The 11,940-nt window shown below is 27.5% G+C and overlaps 1 pseudogene; it reads right to left on the reverse strand.

Annotated features, from left to right (window-relative positions):
- Positions 1 to 8,457: 8,457 nt before the first annotated feature.
- On the reverse strand, positions 8,458 to 10,886 carry LOC149058486 (uncharacterized; annotated as a pseudogene).
- Between the last annotated feature and the right edge of the window lie 1,054 nt (positions 10,887 to 11,940).

Here is an 11,940-nt window from a genome sequence, read left to right on the forward strand (position 1 = left end):
CTGTACATTAGGTGGTGGGGTGGACCTCTGACTAGGGTAGATTAGATTTGAATGCAATGATAGGTATCATTGTATACAAAAAACGATTCTGAACAGAGATGATTTTTCAGTCTAGGATATATTATAGATAATTAAAAATTTTCAAATCTTTGATTTAAAAAGAAAATTTTGTATAAATTTCTAGCTTAAAATAATTTGCGAATTTTCGTAATTTTTACGTATTTACTCAATATTTGAACTTCAAATGCTAATAGAAAAAAATTGTGCGTACGTATTTTTTTTATTTTTTTATTACTATAAGAATAAGTTATATGGAACTTTGTATTCAATTTTCAAGTATTTTGATAGGACCGAAAACATTTTATCAACCCTTCAAAAAAATTTTTCAGAAAAATTGAAAATTTCAGTTGTCTATTAATATCTCAAAAACAGTCAAAATATTTTTAAAATTAAATCATGTAAAGAAAATGCCAATCTAAATAACTGATAAAATTTTCACGTATCTACGACTTATACTTTTTGAATAATAACAAATATTTAAAATAGTTTCAGGATAAATCGTTATCGTAACGCTATTTCTTAAAAATTTAAAATTCAAACGCACCTCAAATTTTTCCTATAATGACGCTTCGAGATTTCTCTATAGCTACTTGAAGTAAAACTTATGGAAAACTTAGTGTTGTATTCTTAATCCTTAGTTATAAACACAAACATTTTTATGATTTTTCAGCTTCAAAATTACTTGCAAATTTTCGCATTTTCAACAGATTTCATAAAAATTTGAACTATAAACGCTTATAAAAAAATAATTGTGCCTATGTATTCTTATAATTTTTTAATCACTATAAGAATAACTTATGAGGAACTTTGTATTAAATTTTCAAACAAATTCTTCTCTAATATCCATGAAAACATTTCGTAATCACAATATAATCATCTCGTCTAATATATATGTGTTATAATCTGTGGTACAATTATTGAACAAATTTTCAATTTATCAATTTCCGATCTAAATATCTGGTGAAATTTTCAAGTATCTACGACTTATAATTTTTGAAGTATAACAAATAATATTTAAATTCGTTCATAAAAATTTAAAACTCAAACGCTCAAAACATTTTTCCTATAATGGAGCTTAAATTTTCTCTATAGCTATTTGAAGCAAAACTTATAGAAAACTTGGTGTTAAATTTTATAACCTTAGATATAAATACAAACAATATTATGAATTTTGAACTACAAAATAATTTGCAAATATTCATGGTTTTGACGAATTTCTGTCAATATTTGAAATTTAATTTGAATTTCCGGTTGACATTTTTTTTGTGATAAAGATTGACAAATTTGTATTAAATTTTCAAATCATAGGTATAAAAAAAAAACTTTTATGAATTTCGATCTAAGATAATTTGAACATTGCCGTAATTTTTATGTATTTAGTCAAAAATTGAACTTCAAATGCTAATAAACAAATATCGTGCCTACTATGTATTTTTATAATTTTTTAATCACTATATGAATAACTTATGAGGAACTTTGTATTAAATTTTCAAGAATTTTGATAGGGCCAAAAAAATTTTATCAACACTTCAAAAAAAATTATTCAGAAAAATTGAAAATTTCAGTTGTCTATAAATACCTCAAAAAAAGTCAAAATATTTTGAAAATTAAATCATCATGTAAAGAAAATGCCAATCTAAATAACTGGTAAAATTTTCAAGTATCTTCGACTTATACTTTTTGAATAATAACAAATGTTTAAAATCGTTTGACGATATATCGTTATCGTTACGCTATTTCGAATAAATTTAAAATTCAAACGCACTTAAAATTTTTCCTATAACGACGCTTCAAATTTTCTCTATAGCTATTTTAAGTAAAACTTATGGAAAACTTAGTGTTATATTTTTAATTCTTAGTTATAAACAGAAAAAATTTTATGATTTTTAAACTTCAAAATTACTTGCAAATTTTCGCGTTTTCGACATATTTCGTAAAAATTTGAACTATAAACGCTTATAAAAAAAAATTGTGACTAACGATTTTTAATTTTTTTTAGCTACAATAAGAAACACTTATAAGGAACCTTGTATTAAATTTTCAAGTTTTTAAGGTCGTCCAATATTTTTTTTACCGACACTTCAAAAAAAATCTCAAATTTCAGTGGTTTATAAATAACTCAAAAAAAGTCAAAACTTTTTGAAAATTAAACTGTATATATTTATAACACTAACACAAACATTTGGTGAAAAGTTCAAGTATTTACAGTGATTAGTTTTTGAATTACAACCATATAAAAAAATCAATTTGGTCGAAAACTAGTTTTGCGTAAAAATTCCAGTTTTTCTGTAATTTTTTTTTTGTTTTTCTCGATTTTTTTGAAAACTGTTGGAAAATGTTTACTTTTGACCTCTACAATGCACCAAAGATATTCACTTTTACATCGGAAACCACCCCCAAAGTTTGAAATTGAAGCATTATTTCGACTAGTTATGCTGTACACAGACACACACAAAAAAAAACACACATCATTGTAAAATCAATACATTCATCACTTCGTTCAGAATCTAAAATGAATAGCACAGAAAAAATCCAACGGTAAATTTTTCGAAACCACAATATTGGCCTCATAATTAAATAATTATAAAGATAATTCAATTTCACCACACATAAGAATGCCCGTGTTTTTTATGTGTAACAATTTTTATAAAGGTATATATTAATTCAAATATATAATTTCCACGACCCTTGTGTGAGGGTGAAACTAAAACGGGATTTGGATTATTCGGGCTCGCATAATTAATACGTTGTGAATTTGTGAATAAAACTTTATGAATTTTTGTAACGCAGTTAGATGATTATACTTGATATAAATTCGTGGTACCGAATAAATACTTATTTTTATATCTACTAAAAAGTAAACGCAAAGTTTAAGCTCCAAGATAATTTGAAAATAAACTTACGTGGAAAATAAACTCATTCGGTTAAAGCTAGCTGCCCTGTATAGTACAGATGTGCAGTACACCACCGTCAAAGAAATAGCTATCTTCATTCGTCTTCATCTCACTTTATAACGAAACTAGAAAATATAAAATTATTTTATAAAACGAATTATGCAATTATTTTTTTTATACTTTAGTAATAATTCGGCTATGGGTGGCTTTTTTTTCTTGGTCAATGAAATTATTAGAACCGTTAATTTTCTCCAACGAATTTCAACGATTGGTATTTACCATAGATGATGGATATAAATACAATATTAAAAATCCATAGATCTAATGCTCTGTATACAATCATATTTTTTTATATTTATAGATTCGCTGTGTACTATATAATATATAATATACGAAATTGTGTTTTTGAATAATCTTTGTTTTGAAATAGATAGAAGATACCTACAACAAAATAGGGGACTATAATCGTTATTTTTTATTAAAATATCTAATTTCGTCAACATTTAATTTTTGTATCAACATCGTTTTGATAAAATTTGTATGAATATGTTTTCAGTATAATAATAATAATGATAAAACAACAACAAAACAAAGCTTGGTTACTGACGATGGTAATATTTTTTATAAATCACTGATCAGGTGCACAAAAACTGTATAATACTATATAATTTACAAGTGACCTAACCTGTATGCTAAGATCCGATTGGTATGGTGGTTGTTGGCGGAAACTATTGGTGACCTGGTGATTTTGGATGGTGGAGGAATAGAGGATACTTATGGATATTGGTGATTGACTTGGACGCCGTTAAGAAGGTACCACCAAGCGGCCAGCACATATTATTTACTACCTACCAAAATTAGGGATTGAAGTGTTACTATCATAAGTGTAATGCATTTTACTGACGAACATTTGGCAACAATGCAATTTAATTTTAACGTAATTCATTACAATGGTCATTAATGGCCAATTAATATTAAATAGCTATCAAAATCGTTTTGTATATTTAAATTATTGAAATTGTTTTCAGACTGTAAAATTGTTATCATAATATTGTATATAATTTTTCTGTAATATTCTTATGTTTTCAGAAAGCTAACAATACTTTTCAAAATAAATATAAAATTGAGTAACAACCATAATATTACATATTATCTAATTTATGGTTGAGATTTAATTACTAAACATTTTAAACTAATTTTGGGCAATTTAAGGAAGATTTAGGTAATAGTAAATTCATATAACCCTACGCAGGGGGATTACCTATCTCGGTGTTAAACTTATACTTCTCTTGGCAACCTCGGGTAATAAAATACAGCTAGAAATAATGTAGTAATTATATGTATTTGATAGTAAAAACACGTACATTACTGCAATGTTCAATATTCTTATTAGTACTGAATATCCGAACGAAAGTAGTAAGTAAGTTATAGCTTCAACGAAAACAGCGACCGATGAATATCAAACATATTTTGGAGACATAATATTATAATTTATTATATTACTAAATTCATATATAATTTATAAATAACACGAACAAACGTAACAAGTACAAACGATCGGAACTGGGGCTACATATTGCATTTTCAGAAGGCGTGTTCTGCCGCCTGCAGATTTAATAAATAATATTTATATAGATACAATTATATAAAAAGATGGTACAAATTTCCTTGTAGACATCATATTTATGAGTTAATTTTCAGGTCTATTTTTGAGATTAAAATAGCACAAGTTACATCAGATGAAGATGAATATTATCTTCTAAGTATTATTTTGTAATTAATTAGAAACAATTAAATTAAAAAATTTGCTATATTTATATATTTTTTATAAGATTTTCTTGATTTATACGTAATTTAATAAACTGAAATATTGTTTTAAATTTGGAACTAGTAGCTTTTAATGCAATTTTTACAACTGTTTATCATTCTTATTAAATAATTATAAGTTTTTCACGTCTCCCAATCTGTGTGGAGTAAAATCTAATAAGAATGTTCACAGACAATATACTCAACAAAATAGATGTTAATTATACCAAAAATATTTGGCGTTGACAGAAAAAAAACGCATCATTGTTAAATTAATTTCAGGTCTCGGTTACTTCCTTTAATTAATTTATCATCACGTGCACTTCCAACACCTCACGTTATACCTACGCTTGTCATTCCAATATTATGTATATAATTATAATATTTAGTATTTAGTATAATAAAAACATTGAATTTGAACGGCTATTTTAAGAATTTGTGTTTATAAATTTTAATTAAAAAAAAAAAATTAGTAAACTATAGACGGCTGAGATCACTTTCCGGGCCCAATCAGAATTTTTTTTTTCCCGTTATTCAATGATACTGTTAAGATATTTAAATTTGCAAAATATGTTGTCTCGCTATTCAACACCGACTGCGCCTACAAGTTTTAGACAAGCATAGACTTCACCAAGCATATTCAGTGACGTCGAAGTGTTCAAAATATTATACTATGAAATCACCCCCCTCCCCTTCCTAACAGCGCCACATTCTTAAAAAATGTAACCATCAGATGCAAATCAAAGCACTTACATATAGTTAATACAATATTTAAACATTTATTTTTAACGTAAATTCTGGATGCAGTACCCCTAAAATACCATAAGGTGCCCCCCCCCCCACCAATCACAAAAAATATTCCATGATTTTTATGTCATAGACTAGGTGATTAGCACCACTGGGTTATATTATAACCTACCGATATTTGTATTCTGTAGGATACTTAAATCTATGACCATGGTATTCGGTTACCTGGTTACCGTGAAAATTATAAACAATTAAAAATTACAATGAATAACAACTTTGCAAAAATTTCGCATTTTCTTAAAAAATTGTCACTTGAGTGGAAAATACTATTGGAAAATACTATTCCTATTGTCGGGCCGGATCGGGCTGTAAATTATCGGCCCGTGCAGACCTTTAATATATATATATATATAATATATAATATACATAAGTATATTATAATATAGACTATATTCACCTTTTGGAAGATCACAAATTATTAACTGTTTAAAAAAACTTGGGGAATTTGCTCTGATGTGTAGTATAGGTTTTAAAAGTTTAATTTTGTTGTGATCACAGTTATAGCCGTCGTTTAGATATACCTACTTAAATGTTGATACATACGACTGTGCATCAGGGGCGTCCTCAAGGGTGGGGAGAATGGGGCAGTCGCCCCCTCCATGACCTCTATTTTCTTTCTTAAAATGTTAATAATTTTTATAAAAATATAACACTAGGAAAAAAAAATTTTTTAGGTTAATTATTATCTTTAAATCTAGTTAAATCTAATTATTATATATATATATATATATGATGAGTTAAATTAGGTAAAAAACCTAGTAATTGGTGTATTTTCATATAAATATATAGGTGATGTATGAAGTTTGCCCCCCCCCAACTATGAAAGGGTCTAGGGACGCCACTGCTGTGCATTGTATATGCATAACCCAGTCGCCAAGTATTAACCAAATTACCAAAGTTAATTAACTTAAGTAATTTAGATCTGTGATTAATATCACAGACATTAATAAGTCTAAGATATAAACGATAATATATTTTGACATATTATTAGGTACCTTTGATATTGCAATACCGATTAAATTTAAAACTCAAAACTAAAAACTTAGGATAATTCCATTATCCTGTTCATTTACATTTTACAATAATATTTCATGGTCGAATATATGTATGACGTAACAGATTTTGGTAGGTAATGGACTAATGACAAATGTATAAATTAGTAATTAGGTGTCCAAATCCCAAAATTAATTTGATAGTGTATCTAAATTCAATCAGACATTGATTAAATTCCCATAATTTGTAAATACCTACTTACTGGCTACTTAAAAAGTTATGTTTACAGGATTTAGATTTAATAAAAATATGTAGTTCAAGCCATATGGTTATTAAAATGTTCATAGAATTAAAAACTTATCTTCAAGTTCGAGCTGTAATATTTAGCATGTATTGATAAATTATTGTTGTTTAACACTTACAAATTTAACTAATTGCATGAATGTTATACGTCATAATGAGTCTATTATAATAAAAAAAAAATGGCTAATTGCAAGTTGCAACTTTATTACCATTGGATTATGAATAGACATTTAAAAAATATGTAATAGATAGGTAGTCTGTATTATTTATTTATATATATAAAATACATATACTATTTACATGATAAATGTATAACTATTAAACTATACAATGATAATTGATAGTATGAAACACACACCATGCTCTATAAAGAACTTTTTTTTATTAATCAGATGAATAGCTGATATTATAAAGTATATAACTATGAAGATTTACTACTAAACCTAACTTACTACAACATATTAGTTATTGTTACAAAGGATAAACCCTATACGTACTTTTATAAGATTTAAAGAGAAGAAACACATTTATATCAATTATGTTAGACAAACTTAGAACAATATTCAGTTTTATAATAAAAAAAAAAAATAAATAATTAATATATGATAATAATTTGCATATGATGTAACAAAACAATGTAAGAAAAAATAAGCACTTCTAAAAAATGAGATAAAATAGTAATATTATTTATAAATTTTATGATTATACCTAGTAAACAATTTCCCAAAAAAAATTAGTTAAAAAAAGATTAAAAACTATAACTGGGTTGAAGTCGAAATAAAAATAGTATTATAATACAATTATCATCATCATAATAGTAAGTCTAACTATCTAAACTATTTAAACATATTATTAAAAAATTATAACTTATTATATAGAACACTTATTTAAAACATTAAAATTTGCAATTGTATTATTAGTACAAATGAAAAATATAATATTCTTAAATTTATTTTTAAACCTTATATTCCACAAATGTAAATGTATTAAGCTCAAGCACTTATCAGTTTAACTTTCATTTACAATAAATATAAAACTTCATTTTTTTAATATTAAATACAAAAATTTTAATAAACATTTTTCAATTTTTAATCTAAATAGTAGAAATCTTATGATATAAACAAAAACGCAAAACATAAATTTTTCAATTTACCAAAATAATTGAACAATTTTTGCAAGTATAAAAAGAATAAATAGTAAATATAATTTTAACAACATGTCATATAAATCTAAACTTTTAATTAGCATTACAATAAATACCCTTAATGAAGCCCAAAGTTAAAAAAACTCGAACAAAAACAAAACAATTATTAAATAAAAATAAATAAAAACATAAGTCTTTAATACCAATATAGTAATATATAATAAAATGTACAATAAAAGGTCATAAACATGAGAATATGAGATACATTTTAATTATATTATTAATTTCATTTTAAATACTTGTAATAATTAGAAGTCATGTACATCTAAATAAATAAATTTTAAATTTTAAATTTTAAATTAGTAATTTGTTTTAGAATTTATTTATTAATTTATAGATAATATTATAGAATTAGCATTTTTCCTCAAATTATATTTTAAGGATTTATACTAGTTGGTGTAAAACAAATAAACGTCAAATAAATAAAAACGACAATGTCCAGTTTGTCTAAATTGCATCCTACCCAGACAAATAAATTCAAATGTGTATCAGTTCTTTTATAATTAAGGCTACTCAGTCTTATTATTTAACTATGTGAAATGTAACTGAATCATACAAATATAATATTGACCTCCAAAATAGTGTTTGCTAAAACTAATGAACACATGATTTTCATATATGATACTCTGAGCATTGAATATAATAAAGCTTCTAACAATGTTTGTGTAACATTATGACATAGAACTGCATGAACACATTTGTACATTATTTAGAAGTTTCAGTGTAGATTATTTAACATTAAATACAGTCTCCTTGGTTTAAATTAACTAAACAAAATATAATATACATGTATATTATTACTACTTAACTACATAATATTTTAACAAGTAGCAGTCTTATGCGGTTTGAGATATCTGTTTCATGAATATTAATAAAAATAATAATAAATCATAAATGGATGGAATCATTCAAGTGAAAATAGAGTGGATAAGCATTTGTAATTATTCAGTTATTTACAATCGGTACCTACAATTTTAGGTAGATATTTTGATACAAGGAACTCTTAAATAACGATAATTGAGCAGTTGTGGGGATTAAATGGCATTTTTAAAAATGTTACCTGATATTTGATGTAAAAAAACAACCATTTATTTAGCTACCTGAAACAATGTTTTTTGATTTAAATTTTTCAGACTTGGAATTCACATAAAATTAAAATTGTAAATAAAATGTACGTAATTAAATTAAGGTTATACCCAAAATTTGCAAGTTTGATTGACCCATAAAACAAAAACTAACAAATTTTATAAAATAGGGTCAACATCTTAAAATAATTTAAATCCAAGAGAATATTGAAGAACAAATTCTCAATTTAATTGTACAACTTTTTCTGCACCAATTAACCCTGGTATGTCTTTAACGCAAATTTTAAAATGACATTACTAAAGCTAAAATAGGTTTGACTTCAAATAGCCTATACCTAAGATTTGGGTTTCAGTTAAATTCAATTATTGAATTCGGCTTGCACATACTGCCCATCCAATGTAAACCACCATTTCAGTCCCTATCATCGTTACCAGCGGCTAACATAGGTACAGAGGGCGTTTGACTAATAGGCGCCATAATAACTCTAGATGTAGGGGTTGCTTGCATTGATGACTCAGATTTACTAGAAACTGATAAATCTTGTGCTTGGTCATCATTGTCTGTCGGAGTTGGTGATTGTGTGTCTTCTCTGTGTCCAGCATATTTAATCAGTTCTGGGCTCCAAGGAGAGCCTCAATCATCCATTCTTTCTGAACGAGGTGAATGCCCATTGTTAGAAGTTTCATGATCTGATTTTATAGGCACTCCAGATAATCCAAGAGCATGATGTAAGAAACCAGCAGTTGCATGTTCCATGGCTCTGGACATTTGTCCTGAGAACATAACACTGCTAGTACCTGGACTTAATCCATACGCGAAGCCGAGATTGCGATTGTTTACTTCTGATCTACGAAATGGACGGCTTGTGGTTATATCCAGTTTCTTCACTTTGTCATAAAGAGTACGAGACGGAACTCCAAACTTTCGAGAAGCTTGTAATGCACTCATGCCAGTTCGAACAGCATCTATTGCAGACATAATATCTTGCCGTGTATACTGTTTGTATCTTTTCCACTCAGGCTTATGAGATGGGACATAAGTTGCAATTCCTGGAGTTACAATACCACCTATTTAATAAAGTAACATAATTTATGTTAATTTACACACAATTTTGGTAAAAAACACATACATATTTTTTAAAGCTAAAAATAGAAGTAAATTAATTAAATAATTACTTTTTGAATCGCCATACATTGATTGAGGTGAGGATGAATTATTCATTTTTCCCATCTAAAAAAAAATTTTAATATTTAACAATGATTTAATCTAAGTATACCGTCGACTCTTGAAATTTTAATTTTAATACAAATAATTTGAATAACCAAAACAAAAATAAATTTTGGAGAATGAGGTTCTGATCCTTCAATTTTAATCTGCAATACATTTATTGTATTAAGTATTTAAGTTTTGTATTTTTGAATATATATTTAAGGAAAATAATAAATTAGATACTGACCTTTGAAAATTGGCTGCTATTTTCAGATCCATTCGACTGTGGTCTATAATGTTCCATTGCTTCAGAACCATATAATGGCAGAGATGTGAGGAATCAGCTTGTCCCTGTCCAAGTGCAGTTCTCAATATAGGTGTATCTCGACCCATCAACATGCTAGATAATTTCTTGCGTCGCAATGGTGACATTCCCGGATGTCCTGCAACCATAGCATCATAACTTCCACCAAACATTGCATTTGTCACTGGTGTTGAAGACAACTGCATGGTAAGCATTGGCTACATTGAGATCAAACATATTTTCGATCAACGCACATGGACATAAAGTACATCCATACTTATCAACAGTCATTGGAATTTCAGTGACGAACAATGTTACTTTTTTAGCATTTTTACTGCCACAAAACGTGAAAAAAAAAACAAACATCATGGTAAAATCAATACATTCATCGCTCCGCTCAGAATCTAAAAATGAGAAGGAGTGACCTGGTGCACGCAAGCAATCGCATTTGAAGGAACAAAATTAAAATTTTGATTTATTGAACTTAGAGAAAAAAAATTTTAAAAAAATGAGAAGGAGGGTTTGGCGCCCGCAGGCAAATTTGAAAAATTTATTTTTTAAGAATACACATTGTAGACTGCAGTGTGTAATCTCCAGTTCATAGTAGAATGATTATTGAAAGGAACAAAGATATTAAGGTGTTAAAATTGCCTACCCAAAATTCAATTAGAGGTAAATTTAAAAAACATCGAAACACTTAAATGCCGAAGAATAACAATTATTTTTTTGAACATGACTGCATCTTGATAGGAGATGTTTTCAATGGCTATAATTTTCCTTCTGGACAGACTACTCATGACAGCTACGATCAGTATCCACGTGTTGAAGGTGACAGGAATATAGACAGGAAGGGTCGGTGGTGGAAACTGTGGGGCAATCGACGTTCGATTGCTTAACGCCTCCATAATGACTGAATCGGGGGCCACTGTGACAAAACTTTTGGGTATAGCCAAAACGGAGACAACGATTGCATTGAATTGGAGATCGGATAATCGGAGAGACTTCAAAAATCATGTTGAAAACAGTTATGTGTTGAGGTAGGTTGGGAGAAATAAATTTCAATTCAACCAAGCGAGTGGTTTTTTTCCGTATCAATACACTCGACGAGAATAAAGATAGGGTCAACGGGAAAGATTGTTGATTGTGTCGTAATGAGTTATTATTTATTAATGACATTAGAGTCAGCGAGGGAGCAGTCAAGGAAATCGGAAGATAATATTATATTATCGACTCATTAGTGTTATCGGTGACCGTAGCATCGTCAACGACTATAT

Source organism: Diuraphis noxia, unplaced genomic scaffold (genome assembly GCF_037042655.1).
Source record: "Diuraphis noxia isolate RWA-SAM2 unplaced genomic scaffold, SU_Dnox_SAM2 contig0002, whole genome shotgun sequence".
Taxonomy (NCBI): Eukaryota; Metazoa; Arthropoda; class Insecta; order Hemiptera; family Aphididae; genus Diuraphis; species Diuraphis noxia.